Raw genomic sequence first — 20,373 nt, 5'->3', positions numbered from 1 at the left:
ACGCATGCTCCTTGCGCGATTTGGTCGGCCCCAGCCTAAAACATCCCCTAAAACTCCGAGACGACGCCAAAGCGCATGCGCGCGGCGGCGAGCGACGGCGAGAGAAAGAAAGGCGGAACCGGAAGCGCATTTCCCAGAAGTCCGCGCGGCCGCCTCGCCCTGCCCCGCCCCGCGACGTGCCGTGCCGTGACGTCACGGAACGCGACGTGAAGCCCGCCCATCACGTTCCGCTTAGGGCAAAAGGCTGGTTCGCCAGCGCCCCGCCGCGGCCGTGAGGAGCGCCGCAGCGCCGTGAAGCCCGGAAGCGCCGTCGTCAGCGCGGCGCGGCGCGTCGACTGGTGGCGGCGCCGAGCGGAGGAGAGAGCGAGAGGGGGCGGGGGAGGGGCAGCGCGGCGCCGTGGCGCTCCGTGGAGGGAGACCCGCTCGCTCCGCCGTCGCCGTCGCCGTCGCCGTCGCCTTGCATCCGGTTCGCACCGCCCCGAGCGGCTCCCAGCGGCCCCCGCGCGCTCGCGAGGAGTCCGTGTGAGGAACTCGGCGGCGGCGGCCTCCCGAGGGGACGCGAGACCCCGCCGGAAGTCGCCCTCGCCGCGCCGCCGCCTCGGCCCGCCGTCCCGCCAGGGCCTGCGCGTGTGTCTGAGGTAACTCGGCCCCCGCGGGGAGTGTGAGGCGGGGGCGGGGACCGGGCCCGGGGCTCGAGGTGGCCGAGCGGGCGGGCGGGCGGGCAAAGTTTGGGCGCGTCTCTCGCAGGTCCCGCAGACCGGCGCCGTCCATCCGTCCGTCCCCTCGTCGTGCGCCGCCGAGCCGAGCGGGGAAAGTTGCCGCCGCGGGGCCTCGCTGCCAGGAGGCCGCACACGCGCGCGCACGCGCACACACCCCTCTGCTCTCGCTCGCTCGCTCGCTCGCTCGCTTTCTGGGGCTCGCTGCGACGAGGCCGCCCTGAGGACACGGGACACACGCACGCACACGCACACACACACACACGCACGCACACGCACACTCGCGCTCTCCCTTCTCTCTGTCTCTTGTTTCTGTCTCTCTTTGTCTCTCCGTCTCTCTGTCTCTCTTCTCTTTGTCTCTGAGTCTCTCTCCGTCTGTTTCTGTCTCTGTCTTATTTCCCTGTCTCTGTTGCTCTCTCCCTGTCTTTGTCTCTCTCCGTCTCTGTTTCTGTCTCTGCCTATCTCCCCTGTCTCTGTTTTGATCTCCCTGTCACTGTCTCCCTGTCTCTTTCTGTCTGTTTCTGTCTCTATCTCCCTGTCTCTCTTCTCTTTGTCTCTGAGTCTCTCGGTCTCTCTCCGTCTGTTTCTGTTTCTGTCTCTCCTCCTTGTCTCTGTTTCTATCTCCCCTGTCTCTGTTTTTATCTCCCTGTCTCTCTGTCTCTCTTCTCTTTGTCTCTGAGTCTGTCGGTCTCTTTCCTGTTTGTTTCTGTCTCTCTGTTTCTATCTCCCTGTCTCTCTCAGTCTCTCTTCTCTTTGTCTCTGAGTCTGTCTCTCTCTCCCTGTCTCTCTGTTTCTATCTCCCTGTCTCTCTCAGTCTCTCTTCTCTTTGTCTCTGTGTCCGTCTCTCTCCCTGTCTCTCTGTGTTTCTATCTCCCTGTCTCTCTCAGTCTCTCTTCTCTTTGTCTCTGTGTCTGTCTCTCTCCCTGTCTCTCTGTTTCTATCTCCCTGTCTCTCTCAGTCTCTCTTGTCTTTGTCTCTGAGTCTGTCGGTCTCTCTCCTGTTTGTTTCTGTCTCTCTCCCTGCCTCTCTGTGTTTCTATCTCTCTCAGTCTGTCTCTCTGCCTCTGTCTCTCCCTTTCCTCTCTCTGTTTCTGTCTTTCTGTCTCTGGCTCTCCCTTTCCTCTCTCGGTCTCTGTCTCTCTCCGTCTCTCTCTCTCTATTTCTATCTCCCTGTCTCTCTCTGTCTCTCTCTCCCCCAGCTTTTTGGGGCTTCTTCGCTGTGAGGGCCTCCGTGAGGAGACGAGATTTCCCAGCCAGACCCACCCACGGCCGCAGCGCTTTGGGGCTTCGCTGCCTCCCTGCCGCCGCCTGTGCTTGGCTTGTGCTTGTGCTCGAGCGCGCACCCGTGTCTCTGTCTCCTGCTCAGGGCCTAGTCCGCCGAAGAGGCTTCCGCTGAGGCGGACCCGGCCCTGAGGCGAAAACAGACCCGTGTCTCCTCGGGCTTCCCGCGGGCGCTTGCAGGTCTCGAACCCGACCCTCCCCTCCCCGGGGGTCGCCGTGCAGAGACTTCGCCTTGATGGACTTTTTCCCGTTTCTGTGGCTCGGCGTCTCTAGCCCGCTCAGTGAAACCAAACTTGACTTGTTGCAGCGGCTGCGACCTCTGTCTGGGTCGGGGGAGGAGCAGGCCCGCCGCTCCCCCAGCACGCGCGCCCCACACTTTCCAGCCTTGCTCCCCCCGGGGCTTGTGCGCAACAAAAGAGCCCCGCAGGGCTTAGAAACTCAGCTTTAGGGGTCCCCCCACCTCCCACTTGGTTGGTTTGTTCAACAGTTGCAAAAAACAAAACGGGCTTAAAAATTAAAAGGAAGGCCCCCCCCCAGCTGCACCCCAATCTCCGCGCACTGCGTTTTACGCACAGTGTCAGGGTTTTTTCATTCATTAATTTTTTTTCCTCCGGGGAGGAGTTGCGTTTTTATCTCTGAACAAAAATGAATTCTTAAGCAACACTCATCTAGAAGTTTTGAATTTACGACTTGGGCTCGTGCATGAAGATCTTAAATTTAAATTTCGAACTTTTGAAGTTTCTCTTAAATTTGGAATACGCCTATTTGTTGTTGTTGTTGTTGTAACCGAAAAAGTTAATAAGCTCTTGTATGTGCATCGTAGCAGAATGTTGAAAGCAAAAACGACTATCGAAGTGACCGGTGGCTTTTGTATGTTGTTGGCAGCTGCCTTCAGTTTTTGGGCGTGATTTAATCCTATAGCAACAGCAGTCCTTTCTCTTGTTTGACACTTGGCTTACTTCGTCGTTTCAGTGGTCGGTTTAAGAACTCGTTCGTGTTCTTGTTTTAGCTGTTGAGGAAGAAATTAAACTTAAAATTGCCCTGGGATTTGTTTGGAAATTGTGTATGTCATGAATGCAAGGTGTGTGCGTCTGTTTGACCCTGTAACTAGTTTTTGCAATGGTTTTTTGCTACTTGCAAGTGAATGTTGTTTTAGATTAACATTGTGACTTTTTTTCCTGAGAAATTGGATACAGTTAAAACTTTTTGTGACAAAATATGAATATACTGGCAAACTTAGAGGGCCCTCCCTCACCTCCCAGTATGAACCATACTTTTATGGAAAAGATACTGTAGGAGAAAATGAAAAATTCTACATTAATATGGTCCCTGAAAACTTGTATGATAGAGACAAGCTTGTTTGCTTTTTTTTTTCTAGTTAATTTGTTTTTGCCACACGCCTACACTAAGGGTTACTCCTGGCTCTCCACTCAGGAATGAGATTTTTGGGAACAAGATTGAAATTAGTTATCACTGCATTTTTTGTTGTTGTTGTTGTTATTTTTGGGCCACACCAGGCGGTGCCCAGGGGTTACTCCTGGCTGTCTGCTCAGAAATAGCTCCTGGCAGGCACAGGGGACCATATGGGACGCCGGGATTCGAACCAACCACCTTATGTCCTGGGTGGCCTGCTTGCAAGGCAAACGCCGCTGTGCTATCTCTCCGGGCCCTTTTATTTATTTACTTATTTTTTTGGTTTTTGGGTCACACCCGGCAGCGCTCAGGGGTTTCTCCTGGCTCCACGCTCAGAAATCGCTCCTGGAAGGCTCAGGGGACATATGGGATGCCAGGATTCGAACCAGTGACCTTCTGCATGAAAGGCAAAATGCCTTACTTCCATGCTATCTCTCCGGCCCCATCACTGCATTTTTTAAACTGTGCTTTTAACCAGCAGAGATAGGATGAATCGCAGTAGTTGCACGGTGCGGTTGATTATGTATCACTACCATTTCAAAAAAAAAGTGCATTATTTTACGACCCGTTGACTAATTCTAATTTCTTTAAGTATGTTAGTAAAAGGTATACCATCTAGCAGCCGAAGGGGAGGCATAAAACATGGGAGTGGGGCTAGGAATGTGACTTAGGGTAGAGTGCCTGCCTGCCTGCCATGCATGCCTTATTTGTGAGGCCCCAGGGTTTTAGAGCTTTGGTAAATGGAAGAGGGGAAAGTGCTGAGAATACCTAGAATCATTTCATTGTGACACTCTGAGGAATTTTCTCTTCTTCTACCCATGTTCTCTAATGAGATAAGTTGGATCTTGGCTATACCTTGCTCAGTGAAAAAAACCTAAAACCCAAATTCCTCCTATTCTGTGCCTCAAAATGTTAATGACCTGTTCCTTATCTGGTAGTGATTGTGGTTAACTATTAGTAGCTTTCAGTGAAAACCCAAAGTTAAAATACAAGGTGTTCTCAATACAATGTGAACATGCAATGTTGTTCACATGACTTTGCATTGTTACCAGTTTTGTTTTGTCTTTGTGGACTTTTAGAATTTAAGCCATCTTATGACAAGTTGTAAAAAACAACATCCTACTTGGCAGATTAGTTTCCTAACAAAGTTTAGACCATTGTTTCTTCTCTCTTCCCTCCTTTCTCCTTTCCCTTCTCTCCCCTCTCCACTTCCCTCCCCCGACCCCCTCTTGCAAACACTGCCTCTTGCACCCCTTCCAGTTGCACCCGAGGCTCTTCTACTCCCCAACCCCTGCCCTGAATCAGTCAAGGGCCTCTCCCTTTTGGGAGAATAGCATGACTTTTTGAGAAAACACTGACCTAGCCCTTTTACATTTAACTGTCAGTGTGATTTTTTGTTTTTGTTTGTTTGTTTGTTTGTTTATGGGTCACACCCAGCTTCGCTCAGGGATTATTCCTGGCTCGTTGCTTAGAAATCGCTCCTGGCAAGCTCGGGGGACCATATGGGATGCCGGGAACCACTGTCCTTCTGCATGCAAGGCAAATGCCTTACCTCCATGCTATCTCTCTGGCCTCTGTCAGTGTGATCCTAATCAAATAGTTTGGATTTTAATACTTCTCAAATGGCTCCTCTTTATCATACTGTAGTTCTCAGTCTACCATGTCCGAGTCTTTTGAGTCTCCTTTCCTTCTGATTTTAACAGCTTCCACGCTTCTGCCCTACTGCAGTGGTCTAAATAAACTCTGAGTACCATTGAAAACAATAGCCATATTTCCCAACTGCTATTGCTCCATAATATTTACATGATATGCTGCTTACCAACAAAATATACTGGGCGAGGACTCTTTGGACCACATCTGGCGGTGCTTAAGGCTTGCTGCTCCTGTCTCTGTTTTGGACTACTCTTGATGGTGCTGGGCGGGGGGGGGGGGGGGTGTTGTCATATACATTCTGAGGATCAACCCAGGATCCACTGTGTGCAAGACTTGCAACTTAACCTCTATGCTCTCTCTCTCTCTGATTCTTAATAATAAATGTGCTAATTCAAGTGTGTGTTGAAGGGGAGAAGCAAGGTAGTTGGAATTAGATAACAAAATTAGTTGTTAGACTTTTGCAGTAGTTTAGAAGAGACACAGATATCTTGAATTACGGAGAGAGACTTTGCTTGGTGGTCCCATACCAAATAAGGACAGTGTTTTCTTGATTTTGACATTTTAGATTGAAGTACTTTGAGAGTTTTCTGGTGGAAATTTCCTTAGGCAATTCTTTAAGAAATTTCTTTAGTGGTTTTAAAAGCAGAAAAGAGTTATGGACTGGAAACAGAAATCACACTAAATCACTTCTATAGGTAATTGGTATTGGTGAAATTCCCTAGACCAGGGACTATAACTTTAAGAAAGAAGATGCTAAAATGAAATTACAGTGAACTCTAACATAAAATAATGATAGTTTACTAGGGTAGTTTGAGATGCTCCGAAAGATTTTGATTGTGAGAGAAGAAAGTGAGTTGGTAACAAAATGAGTTATTTCAAACTGAGTATAGTTGATATAGTTGATATATGTGCTGGGAAGATTTGAGTAAGGCAGGGACTAAGATTTCTCACTGAATTTAACAGCATGGAGCTGACTTTTGAACAGGGACAACAGCTTATTGTCAAACTAACTTCTTAACTAGATACTAAAATTATTGAGATCAAAGATTAAGAATTGTATTTGTAGTATAAAAGCAACCTACTGTTTACCAGATACTTACAGTGTGCAATTGATTCTATTCTAGATAGCTTACATACATTTTCATTTGATCTGTTCAGCAGCCTTGGAGGGCTGAGTGTACTAAGTAGTTCATTTTACGTAAGGAAGCCTGTAACTCTAGATATGCTAAATGACATGCTAAGTATCAGGGCACTTGCTAAGAATCTATACTCAATTTTTTCTGAAACTGTTCTTTATTTTTTATATTAGTTTGGACTCCCAAACTCTTGGTCAGTGCTGTAATAGACCATTATGTAGTGATGGAAATGTTATATAGCTGTTCTGCTCAATATGAGACTGAATAACCTATTCCTTATTAAAGCCATTCTTTATTCTCAAGTCATTCTAACTCTGATCAGCCTAAATTTCCTCAAGCTAGTTTCTGGGTCCTTTTGACTTGCTTTGAATATTTCAATTATTTTTAACACACAAAATTTTTCTTTGTTCACCTTGTGTACTTTAACTGCCATGTACTTTAACCAACCATTTCACCAAGGAATGGGAAAAGATATTCAGAGACCAAGATTTGGATACTGTGTTTATTTATGTATCTATATGTAAAAAGCCACATATTGTCGAAATTCCTCTGAAGTGTTTCTTTTCTTCCCCACTAAATTTTATAGCTCCTCTTAGGAGGAAAACTATTAGCCTTAATATTGTCCTTAATGTATTTACGTAATAGAATCAACCCACAGAATATAGCTCATTTCTTGTTTCTGCTGCTTTCTTCCAAATTATATAATATTTTCACTCTTATTTTGTCCCTGATGTCCCTGATGTATTTATTATTCCTCACATGAGGCTTTTTGGATACTTGAGCAGGTTGAGTTCTAGTATCTTATTCTGGGCTCTCACCATATCTAGTATGAACACCTTGCTCCATAACTTGAAATATAACAGTTGAGCAGATATGCTTTTTAAATTTTTATTTTATTAGGCTTTGAGGCCACATTGCCAGTGCTCAGAACTATTCCTAGCTTGTTCCTCAAGGAACCTTCCATTGCCAGAATTGAACCCAGGCCTCTTGCATGCAAAGCCTGCACCTTAGTCCATTGAGCTATTTCCATGACCCAGGCACGTTCTTTTACAATTTATATGTATTTTCTTTGTAAAAGATTTGTACAACGGGCCGGAGAGATAGCATGGAGGTAAGGCGTTTGCCTTTCATGCAGAAGGTCATTGGTTCGAATCCTGGCGTCCCATATGGTCTCCCGAGCCTGCCAGGAGTGATTTCTGAGCCAAAAAAAAAAAAAAAAAAGATTTGTACAATAAAACAGTTGTGAAAATTAATGATTAAATGTTTTCAACTTTTTGGGTTTTTTTTTTTTTTTGGTTTTTGGGTCACATCGGGCAGCGCTCAGGGGTTACTCCTGGCTCTATGCTCAGAAATCGCTCCTGGCAGGCTGGGGGGACCATATGGGATGCTGGAATTCAAACCACCGTCCTTCTGCATGCGAGGCAAACGCCCTACCTCCATGCTATCTCTCCAGCCCAATATTTTCAACTTTAAAAATTAAAACCACATGTTTCTTTCACCTCTCTTAGTAATAAGCATAGTTTTTCTCCTTTTTTTCTTTCTGTTTTGGGCCAGGCAACTTGGGGGTGGTCAAGGTTTACTCCTGGTTCTTTACTCAGGGATCACTCTTAGTGGGAGTTGGGAGACCATATTTAGTGTGGGCACACAGAAGCTAGATCAGGCCGTTTGCAAGGCAACTGTCCTGCTTGCAGTACTATCTAATTAGCCCTTTAATTTCCCTTTTCCTGATTTTTTTTTTTGATGGGAGGGACACACCCATTGGTGCTCAGGGCCTCCTTAAGCTTGGCTCTGCACTAAGAATTACTTCTGTTGGCTGATCAAGGAAAGCAGAGGATTGAACCTGGGTCTGATGCTTGCAAGACAAGTGCTCTAATTGCTGTATTATCTTTCTGCCCCCTTTCCCTTGATTTCCCTCTTAAGTCTTTTGAGTTCTCAAATATACTTTTAGGGAATCTTTAACTTTTTTTGTTGGTTTTGGGGTCACACCCGGCGGTACTCAGGGGTTACTCCTGGCTGTCTGCTCAGAAATAGCTCCTGGCAGGCACGGGGGACCATATGGGACACCGGAATTCGAACCAACCATCTTTGGTCCTGCATCGGCTGCTTGCAAGGCAAACGCCGCTGTGCTCTCTCTCCGGGCCCAGGAATCTTTAATTTTTAAAGTAAGTTAAAAGTTGGTTCCTATATTTTAGCTTCAGGAGCTTGTTCAGGCTTAACTTTGAATTTGTTTATCATATTTATATCTATATGTTATCTTAAATATATATTTATATATATGACTTGTTAAAGTGTGCCAATCTGTTCATCTATATAAAATTTTTAATAACAAAAAAGTTTGATGATAGTTAGCTAACTCCATCTCAGTATTTTATGGTCTTATATTAGCTCTGTAACCAGTAAGGTCTCTTAATTGTAATATTTTTTTGTTTTTTGTTTTTTGTTTTTTGGGCCACACCTGGCAGTGCTCAGGGGTTACTCCTGGCTGTCTGCTCAGAAATAGCTCCTGGCAGGCACGGGGGACCATATGGGACACCGGGATTCGAACCAACCACCTTTGGTCCTGGATCAGCTGCTTGCAAGGCAAACGCCACTGTGCTATCTCTCCGGGCCCTCTTAATTGTAATATTTTTATGTTCAATTTTGTTGGTTTGAATTTGTTGTTTGTAGCCACACTCAGAAAGCAGCAGTGCTCAGGGCTTACCTTGGTTCTGCTTATTCCTACTGCTAAGGGACCATTTGCTGGGTAGGGGGAGTAAGAACTGGCATGAGGTTGGGCCCAAAAACAAACCAGAAAGATTCTGTCTGCTAATCTCTTTAAATTTATGTGTTTAGGTTATTTACTTTTAAAGAGGTTATTGATGTGCTATGTTTAATGCTCCTTCTCCATTGCCTGCCCTTTTAAAAAATCATGTCTGTATTTTTAATATTCAATTTCAGTTTTTCTGATAGTGCTGGTTGACTCATGTTGATTGAATGCATTCTGAACTGATGCTTCAGCCCTTGTTTCAAGTTTTAAAATAAGGCTACTTCCGGCAGAGGGATAGTACAGCTCCTAGTGCACTTGCCTTGCTTGTGATTGACCCAGGTTCATTTCTCAGAAACCCATTTGGCCACCTATGCCCCATCAGGAGTAATCCCAGAAAACAGAATCAGGAACAGACCCTGAGCACATTCAGGTGTGTCCCCCAAACCAAATAATTTAAATCAAGTAACGCTACTAGAAAATTTTTAACTACTTAAGTGACTCATCTAATTCTATTCAAAAGTGCTGCTCTCGGGATTATAATATAAATACTTAAACATTCACAGGCAACTTTGTATTAATATTTACACTTGAAGTAAATGTAGATCTATTCAACTCCTCGAAGTGGCCCTTATGTTATAGTTAACAATGCAATTTTTGCTTTCAGTGATCATACTTGAGCTAATCTTAGCTGGTATATGCTAAAATTTTTTGATTTTATGCATTTCACTAACTTTGGGAGACTTTTGGAAATAATTGATCTTTTTTATCCTACACCAGTTTATGTCTGAAGCGCAAGTAACATAAATAGAACTTTGGATATCTGATTCTTCATTTTCTAACAGTATATTTCTCTAGTTTTTAGATAAGGTAATTTTTACCCCTCTTCTCTCTGCCTCCCTCACCCCACCCCCACCCCAACACACACACACACACACACACACACACACACACACACACAACTGGTAATGCTCAGGGGCTATTCTTGGGTCTGCAATTAGGGGCTACTCCTGGGCCTGCAATAGAATCACTTCTGTTAGTACTTGGATGCTGAGCTCAAACCAGAGTTGACAGTGTACAGAGCAAATACCTACTGACTGTCCTATTGTCCTATTTATCTAGCTCCAGATTAGTTCATTTCTATGGCTTCATCTTCACTTTTAATTAATTATTTGTATCTTTAGTTTGTTATTGAGATCTTATTTAAGATTTCATATATTTCAGTTCTAAATTTCCTGTTTTGGAGTTTGGTGCATTTTTTTTGAGGGGAGGAGCATACCCCATGTCACTCAGGCTACTCCTGGCAGGCTCGGGGTACCATATAGGATGCTGGGGACTGAACCCAGTTTGTATGCAAGGAGTTATTCCCAATGATGCTCAGGGCTTTCTAGCTTTTAGCTCCAGGTTCACTCCTAGAAGTGCTCGGGGGATCATGTGAAATGTTAGGATCTAAAACCATTGCTGGGTTTACCTGGGTAATCCATAGAACTGTAGGGCCCAAGTTGTAACACATCCTTGGGCCCTAGCATAGCACCACTATCTCAGTTGGCCAGGCATATCTAAGAATGGCCCTGTGCTTTGCAAACACTGCGTGGGATACTCCCAGAAAAAAATCTTGAGTATGAAGATTACATACTCCTTTTTCCCTAAAAACCTTATGTGGTAGTGAAACTGATAGAGAAGAATTGTATAATATACATATTGAAATCCTTTAATACGTTTCTCATTTGGAGAAATTGTGGAAACCTTTATATAAGATTTTTAGTAAACAAAGTGAGCTAGTCACAAATGATAATTGGAAATGATGGTCTGGGCCAGAATCTGGTGCTGAGAGGAGGTAACGAGATTGGTATGATACCTCTTTAGTAACAGTATTGCAAATTACAGATTACAGTATTACTGTATTACAAATTACAGCAGGGGTCTCAAACTCAATTTACCTGGGGGCCGCAGGAGGTAAAGTAGGGGGTGATCCTTGAGTCCAAAGTCAGTAGTGAGCCTTGAACATTGGGGGTGTGTGACCCAAACAACTAAAACAAAACAAAACAAAAAAGATTCCTCTAGGGTAGGGCCACAAAATGTTGTACGGAGGGCCGTTTGAGGGCCGTTTGCGGCCCACGAGTTTGAGACTCCTGAATTACAGTATTGCAAATTACCTAAAAATGAAGGGGGTGAGGGAAAGAGAAAGGAAATAAAATATCTGTCAGAGTAGGTGTGGAAGAAGGTGGTAGGGAAACTGAGGATATTGGTGGCTGAAAATACTGATGAAAGATGGGTGTTGGAACATTGTATAATTAAAACTTAATCACACAACAACTTTAACTGTTTTAATTAAAATTGATTAAAATGTGTCATTGTAGATATCTCTCTTTCAAGTTTCCTTCCAGTTTGCCAATCTCTCACCTGCATTGGGGTTTCTTCTACATTTTAGTTTTCAGAGCTTTCTAGTATACTAATTACTTAGTGTACTTAGTTAAAGGCCAGCCTAAGAAGCCTATAAACACTTAATTACTTGCTATACTTTTGCAATTCTGTTACATCCATGGTATTTCTAGATTTGTAGAATCCTTTATTTTTTTTTTTCTGTCCCCTTGCTAGAAATTGTGGGTATTTATTTCATTGGTACATTTTCACCTTTGCATTTAGATTCAAGTGGCAGGATTGGCAGAGGGGAGATTGAGATTATTTTAGAGATTCTTCCAGCATTCAGTAAAGGTAATAGCATTCCCTCAGTTTGCCTCCTGCTAGCTCTGCTCCCTGCGATTTATACCACCTTCACATAAAGACTAGTTAGTTCATCTGGGAACTAGGACAGGAAGAATGAAGCACCAAAACAAAAAGAGAAGGAGGGCATGGAGATTATTTCCTTTATTATAAGCATTAGGTGACCTTTCTCCTCATACAGAGCTGGTGGGTTCTCATCAAGTTCTATATCTCATCTGTGGCCTGTTTATTTCAGGCTAGTGAAAATAACAGGTGGGGGAAAAAAGACTCAATTGCTCGTTTAATATATCAGATTATGAGCTCTTCTCAAGTCCACCTGCTGTTATAACTTTAAATTTTTAATCTGTTGCTCTCTCTATGTTTATATATGCTATGTGTACAGTGTATATTTTGGATTTTGGGCCTCACCCAGTACTGCTCAGGGCTTACTTCTGGCTCTGTGCTCAGTGTTCACTCCTTAAGGGACTCAGTGGACCACATGAAATTTAGGGATTGAGCCTTGATTGTAAGGAAAGTGACCTACTTACTATACTATTGTTGTTGTCCCTCCATTTATTTCTTACTAGTTTTATCATTTATTTTAGTGAAATTATCAAGACAAAAATGTGTATTCCATTTTTCCTGGAATGAGAAACTTGGACAATATCACCTCTTTTGAAATGTAATGGCAAATTTGAGTTTCCTTATGTTCATGGTTAAATATGGCTTGCCGTTATATTTGGTATCATTTTTTTCAACAGCACAAACTATTGAGATGATGCTACATGAATGTAGAGGAGATAGGGAGATTAATTTCTCTTTTTAGGCTATGGTTTTCACAAATTCTAATTTTCATAATCATTTTATGCTTTAACAATTGTTTTCAGTTTAATCTCATTTCTGGCAATAATTCTGGCTTTCCTTTCACTTTGAAAGATATTTTATTCTTTATTCATGGTAATCTTTTTAAAATCAAGTTTTAATAAATTAATTGACTTTCATAGATATGGCATGATGTAGCATAAAGTTACAAAGCACAGGAATCCTTATATTAGAATTTTTTGTTTGTTTCTGGGCCGCACCTGGCAGCATTCAGGGGTTACTCCTGGTTCTGCTCTCAGAATTGCCCCTGGCAGGCTTAGGGGACCATACAGGTTGCCGGAGATTGAATCATGGTTGGCTGCTTGCAAAGCAAACATCCTACCGCTGTACCTATCAATCTGGCCCCCCTATATTAGATTTTTGATACCTATTGACTTGCAGAAAATGTGTGCAGGAATTTAGAGACAATCTAAAGCATGCCTGTACTTCCTGGATTGATAACTGAAACTTACTTTAATACCCATAAATATAAGTGGTTTTACCTTTATTTTCAGTTTACTTGGTAAATGACCTATTTGGTGATTCAAAAACTTGCTCTTTTCTGGATATAGGTAGAATTGAATTCATTGAATATAAATTCAATATAATGGACTTCAGTGAATGAATTGATTGGATATGAGACATTCTTAGAAATTTCTAACTGTGACAAATAGACCAACAGGCCAGTAACTGTTTTGGGGGGAGTAGAGGTGGTGGCCACTCTCACTTGGTTGTTGAAAGTCATTCCTGCACAATGCTCATGGTACAGAAGATCACACCTGGGCCTTCTCCTTGGATTCAAACCAAGGTCTTAGAGCCTGCAGTTATTCACAGTTAAGTCCTTGTTTTGCTCTGATGTGATGTGAACCCCACTTTGCTCCTTCTTTGCCTTTGCATGCCCAGAGGATGGCCTACATACGTATATACTACTTGGACATATCTACTTGGACAAGTACTTCAGTGAGCATTACCAGCATGTCATTTACCCCAGAGAACTTTCAAACAATAGCCCAAAATTTATCTGATGTCTGAAGAGGAATGAAGACACTAAATGTTCTACAGAGTCTAGGCTGGGCCATTACATGATTCACAGACCAGAGTCTGTGAATTTTATACAAAAATAGAGTATATCTGGAATTGTCTATTAAATCTTTTTTCTTCTGTTGTAATGCATATATGCATAAAGGTTGTATTTATTGAATACTTGAAAAATGTACAAATTGTTTTTCATACCTGTGCATGAGCTATATTCTTCACACTAGAGCTCAAGAGTTAAATGCAATTGTCGTAAATTACTATAAGTGTTTAAGACAGAATTCATTCTAATTATTTTCCTGCTACAAAAAATGATGTTTCACCTTACTTGTTCCTTTTGTTAAGTAACATTTGTATGTTTCATTTAAGAAACAAAAACTTGGGCCCTGGGGAGATAGCACAGCTGCGTTTGCCTCGCAAGCAGCTGATCCAGGGCCAAAGGTGGTTGGTTCGAATCCCCGTGTCCCATATGGTCCTTCGTGCCTGCCAGGAGCTATTTCTGAGCAGACAGCCAGGAGTAACCCTGAGCACCGACCAGTGTGGCCCAAAAACCAAATAAAATAAAATAAACCCCTGGGTTTTCTGCAGGAGTGTCAGCCCTTTGAGACATCTTGCTAATAATCCTGAGTTCACTTTTATTTTGCATTTTTTGGGAGGGTCTCCAAAGTCGTATTCAGGGGACCAACCTAGAGTCTCTTCTGATGATTCTCTGCCAACCAGTCTTGTGATTCAGAGCAAGAGTCCAAAGGAAGTTTTGAACATGCAGTGTTGGGAATTACCCTGGCCACCTTGGCAGGACTCAAAGGGCCTCCAGTGCTGCATATGATTGTTATCTGATCCACTGAAAGTCTTTGCAATTCCTCTAGTTGAAGGGTTTTTTTTGTTTGTTTTTTTTTTTTTTTTGACCAAAGTGGATTACAAATCTTTCACAGTAATATGTTAGTACATAGCGACATTTAATCAGGGGCATTCCCACACCAGTGTTGTCCTCCCTCCATCCCTGTTCCCAGCATGCATCCCATATCCCCCTTCTTTACTCTCCCCACCTCCCCTCTGGGCTGTTAGTATAAGTGGTCCCCTCTGTGTCTAGCATGTTGTAGATTGGGGATCGATTCTGTTGTCGTTGGTTTTGGATTTGGTGTTTAAGTTTGATCATTTTTTTTATTTCTACTTAATGTTCATACGACTGTTTGTGCTTGGTACCTTCCTTTGTTGAAGTTTTAGAAGATTATCAGGTGGGATTGAGAGATAGCTTAAAGGACTGTGGCAAAATTGTAACTAAAAACAATATATCTTAATGCAAATTTCTTGTTTAATTTATTTACGTTTTGCTTTTTTATTACAACAAAAGTGAAATTAAATCATGCAGTGATTTCACAAAGAAAACTTTTCACAAAACTGTCTTGTTTAGCAAATGACAGGATTTTGTCCTTGTTCCCCCTTTAAAAGTAGCTGAGTATTTATTTCACTATACACTATTTTTTTTTAACTTAATCATCTATTGATGATCACTTAGTTGTTTCCAGAAGCTAGAGAATACAGCAGTTGACAGACCTAGGTTGATTTCCCAGCACCCTCTTATGGCCCACCCCTGTCCTGCCAGGAATGATTCCTGAACACAGAGTAAGGAGTAAACTCTAATCATCTCTAGATGAGACCCCAAATCCTTTGTTACTCAGCTGTTACTAAAATATCTTTTTAAATTGATTTTTGCTCCTGATTTGTTATTCCATTTTTCTACTTATTTTGAGTTGAATTACTTTTTAACTTCTTAATACAGAAACTTAGATATCTTATTTTTAAACATTTTGTTTTATAATGTTTATTTATTAAGACTATAATGTTCTTCAGTTTAATCCTATAAATTATGTTTTTAAACTACCATAAATATTTTAAAATGTCATTTGTGATTTACTCTTTGATTCTAATTATGTTTGATTGTCCTGATTAATTTAAAAATAGCTTGGGGGCTGGAGAGATAGCATAGCTGTAGGGCATTTGCCTTGTATACCTCAGACCCAGGAATAACCCAGGTTCGATTACTGGCATCTCATATGATCCCCTGAGCCTGCCAGGAGGGATTCTGAGTGCAGAGCCAGAAGTAAACCCCTGAGCACCTCCAGGTGTGGCCCAAAAACAAAACAAAACAAAAAAGCTTGGAGATTTCTTAGCTATGTTTTGGCCATTATTTTAAAATTTAAATATCAGTTTGTAGTTAAATATATATATTCTGTATTTTGAGATTGGATTTTCTGTATACTGAAATAAAAATTTGGTTTCATGGTCAAGGAAAAATAAAATAAATATCGTAGGTTGTTTCCCGCTCTTATCTACTATAAAATAATGCTGAAATCTATATGGGACTACATATAGTTCTCAAAACTAGTGTTTTTATGTTTTGGGAGTAAATATATAAGTGTATTGGCTGAATTCTGTGGAATTGCTTTTTTTTTTTTTTAAAAAAAATTTTGGAATCTGTACCACTTTTTATGGCTGCAGCAATTTATGCTTTCACCAACTTCACCTCCCTTCTCTTCTCCTCCCTTCTTTGCCAGTGTGAGGGATGGAATTAGTAACATAAAACAATGTAAGGACAATGTAAGACAAGTGTTATCGTTGAACTGCATTCTTGGTTATTAATTTCAATTTTTTGATATGCATATTAAATATGGCTTCTTGTGCTTCTAGTTTATTGCAGGATCTTTTGATTATGCTGTTATTGTTACCAGAACCTATAAGAAAATATATAAAAGTATATAGTCATTCAAGATGTCTTACATTGTACTTTCTGGAGTAGATCTTCATTATATTTTCTTGTTCTTTTTTTCTGTTAAATCCCAAGTCAAATATAAAAGCTGCTGGATAAAAGGGAAATGAAATAGCAGAAATGCTCATAGTGTCTGCCTCAATATATTTTTATGCAAAACTGATTATTTAGCCTGAAAAATCTTAAAAGTTTCTAGGTCTTCCTTTAACTTTATAAAAGACTTTATTGAAGGGTGACTCTTCCCCCCCCCTTTTTTTTATCAAACACTGGTAAAGGAGAATAAAGGAAATCAAAATTCAAATTTATATATCTATATTGTGTTCCCCAATGCCCACCAGGAGTAAATTCCCGAGTGCAGAGCCAAGAGTCAGCCCTGAGCACAGCCAGTTGTGACCCAAAACAAAAAAAGAAAAAGAAAGTGAGGGTCCCCTCTGTTTGAGAGACTGAGCCACATCTCCAAACTGTTCAGTCTTTAATCGGGCTTGTAAACATTTTCAGTGATAAACATTTTCTAGGGTTTTCAGAGTATGTAATTTCTGCTGTTATTAATCACTTTTGCCATTATAAGTGCAAAAGCAGCCATAGGTGATATAAGTATTAAAACACTAACAGATTTTCAGTTATGGGTCCTAGATACAGTAGACTCTCTCTTTAGGAATCAGTAAATAACCTTTTAAAAACATATGTATGGCTTCTCCATGGGGAAGTAACATTCATATTTTTTCAATTTTTAATTTAGATAACATGGTAATGATAATATTATGAGTTTTGAAGTACAAAGTTTCTATGCTTTCACTGCCAAAGTACCCAATACCTTCCACTATTGTCCCTTTGCCAATTATTTTCCACCATTTACTTTCTCTACTTTCTACTCCTGCAAACTTGTGAGTACTCTTAGTTTTGCTATCAAAGACCAAGGATTTGTCCTCATTTCCTTTTGCCTTTTTCCTTGTGAAATTATATAATTTGTATTTTTTTCCTGCCTATTTCACCTATAATGCCGCAGTTCCTTTCAAGTTACAGCAAACTGCCAGATTTTTGTCTTAAACCGTATAATATTCTTTTGTGTATATATATACCACAACTTTGTGTTCCATGCATCCACTCTTGAACCTTTCGATTGCTTCCATAATTCACTATTATACTTAGTGTGGAATGAACATGGGTGTGCATATCTTTTCAAATTACTGGTTAGATGCTTAAAGTGGAGTGGCTGAGTTATTTGGAAGCTTTAGAGGCTGAAACTCAACATTCCCAACAGTAGTGAGGCGGGTTCATTTTTCACCATATCCCCACCAATACTAGTTGTTTATAGTCTTTCTGAAATAAGTCATGCTCAGTGTGTGATATCTCATTGTCTTTTTAATTTGCATTCCTCTGAAAACAAATGGTAAGGGGCATTTTCATGTGATTGTTGGTCAATTTTTGGAAGTCTTTCTGGAAGTCTCTCTTCATTTTCTCTTGATGGTTTTTCAATGATTTTGTTGTTGAAGTTTGAATGTTTTAAAGATCTTGTATATTAGAGGCCTCAGAAAACAGCAGCAAGGGTGCTTGCCTTGCATGTGACTGACCTGGGTTAGATTCCAACATTCCACATGATTCCCCATCACTTCTAGGAGTGATCCTTGGGCTGAGAGCTAGAAAAAGTAAGCCCTGAGCACCACTGAGAACAGCTTCCAAAATAATAATAATATTGATGGTGATGATGGTGATCTTGGATATTAGCCCTTTATCTGGTTTTGGAGTGCAAATATTTACTCCTTGATAATGGTCTTTTTAACCTAAATTTCTTTTTAGTTTTATATAGTTCTATTTTTTATTTTTGCTTTTCTTATCTTTGCTCATTTATCTTATCTTTGTCATTTTATTGAAGATATCTCTGAGATTTGTATGCTGAAGCGGTCTGCCCGTGTTTTCCTTACTATAGTTTATGGATTTTTTTAATGGATTTAATCTTGAAGACTTTGAGTCATTTGAAATAACACTTGTGTATGAGATATTCAGTTCTATTTTGTTTTACATATTTTGCATGTAGCTTTCCAGTTTTCTCAATATCATTTGTTGAAGAAGCTTTGCATGGTCCACTTTATTCACCAATTTGGGGGTGATAGATAGCCCATAGAATATCTATGGGCTCACAGTTCTGTCTCTTAGTCTGAGAATCTTCCCATTATTCAAGTACCACACAGATCACTATAGCTTTATAGTTTCCCCCCTTGCACCAAACATTTTAAATTTTAAAACTTGAATTTTTGTTTTGCCTGCCTGCCTTCTGTAAGTGATGTTGATGAGGTCAGATACCAAGATGTAGAAGTCATTGATAAGGTATGATCCTGAGCGAGTAGAGCACTCAGAGAAGCATCCACCAGCCACTCTGTGAGAGTAATTCAGTTTGTTTTAGGTAGGAAACAGATATTTATATTAGGAGAGAGTCGGGTATGGACTCTGTCAGGCAATCAAGTAGGATGTGAGAGGGATTTTTAAAGGGTGTGTGCTTCTGTGTTTAGGGAAGTGTGTGGGGGGAAGAGTGTGTGTGTGTGTGTGTGTGTGTGTGTGTGTGTGTGTGTGTGTTAGGGAAAGCAGGGTTATACTCTGGGTGTTAAAACAGGTTGTGTTCTTTTTTTTTTTTTTTTTTTGGTTTTTGGGCCACACCCGGTAATGCTCAGGGGTTACTCCTGGCTATGCGCTCAGAAGTCGCTCCTGGCTTGGGGGACCAGATGGGACGCCGGGGGATCGAACCGTGGCCCGTCCTAGGCTAGCGCTGGCAATGCAGACACCTTACCTCTAGCGCCACCACGCCGGCCCCAGGTTGTGTTCTTAAGGTGATTTGCTACACCTTCCTCTTTCCCTCCTTCATCCCTCCTTCATTTTCCTTTTTTTTTTTTTTTTTGGTTTTTGGTTTTTGAGCCACACCCGGCAGTGCTCAGGGGTTACTCCTGCTGTCTGCTCAGAAATAGCTCCTGGCAGGCACGGGGGACCATATGGGACACCAGGATTCGAACCAACCACCTTTGGTCCTGGATCGGCTGCTTGCAAGGCAAATGCCGCTGTGCTATCTCTCCGGGCCCCATTTTCCTTTTTTTTTTTTTGCTGGGTTCCCAAGCAGTGTTTTGGGGGCCATTCCCAGCACTTTTTTGCCAACTGAGTTTTCTGTTTCCAGTACTAAGATACAGTGTTAGTTGATCCGTACAGTGCTGGGTATTATTATCCAGGCCACACACAAGCTAAGCTCAGGGAACTCTAAGGCTGCATCCTTTAATGCTGAGTATTCTGTGACATAGGGGATGAACTAGGCTCATACATCTGCAAAACATACACCTTACGCTTTATACTATCTCTCCAGTCCTGTTTTTGTTTTATTTTACAATTATATAGTACTTTTACTTTTCATAACACTTGTGTGTGTGTTGGGAGGTTTCACCTGCTGTTCTTAGGACTCACCTCGGGCGGGCTGGGGGAACCATAGGGGGTGTTGGGAACCAAACTCAGGTTAGCCACTTTGAAGGCAAATACCCTTACCTGCTTTACTATCTCTCGAGCCTTGAGTTTCTCTAGTAGTTCTGAACATCTGACAAAGTAGTTATTTGTGTAGCTCAATGCTGGGCTTTCAATTTTTTTTAATAGCACTCAGTACATATTTGAATGTAATAAAAAAGAATATCCTACAAGAGATCACTAGGCCTCTGTGAGAATACTTTCATTGATCAGTTATTTTCCTGTATTCAGGATTGCCTCTTTGCATTTTAAGATACCTCCTTGGGTTTTGTTCTTTGCGGGCTAAATAGTCTTACTACTTTATCTTTTTTTTTTGAATATGGCACAATTTTTAGGGCTGTAACAGGTTAGTCATCATCCCTGAACATTTTTCACTTAGTGTTTGTCTCTAAAGAAGGCACCAGAACTAAATCATTGCAGAAATAAGCTGAGACACTCTACTTCTGAGACTGTGGTTAAATTAACTTCTTTTTTTAAAAAGTTACTTAATCCTTGGGGCCGGAGAGATAGCACAGCGGTAAGGCTTTCGCCTTAGACGCAGAAGGACGGTGGTTCGAATCCCAGCATCCCA

General features: G+C 41.6%; 1 protein-coding gene across 1 annotated transcript in view; it reads left to right on the top strand.

Annotated features, from left to right (window-relative positions):
• The first annotated feature begins 611 nt into the window (after positions 1 to 611).
• SCAF11 (SR-related CTD associated factor 11) overlaps positions 612 to 20,373 on the top strand; it is an 88,038-nt gene continuing 68,276 nt past the window's right edge. Inside the window, 1 exon segment of the mRNA XM_049783879.1 lies at positions 612 to 638. The gene's annotated coding sequence lies outside the window, so the exon portion shown is untranslated.

The sequence above is a fragment of the Suncus etruscus genome, chromosome 11 (assembly GCF_024139225.1).
Source record: "Suncus etruscus isolate mSunEtr1 chromosome 11, mSunEtr1.pri.cur, whole genome shotgun sequence".
NCBI classification, from domain to species: domain Eukaryota; kingdom Metazoa; phylum Chordata; class Mammalia; order Eulipotyphla; family Soricidae; genus Suncus; species Suncus etruscus.
This window is presented reverse-complemented; position numbering and strand designations above follow the sequence as displayed.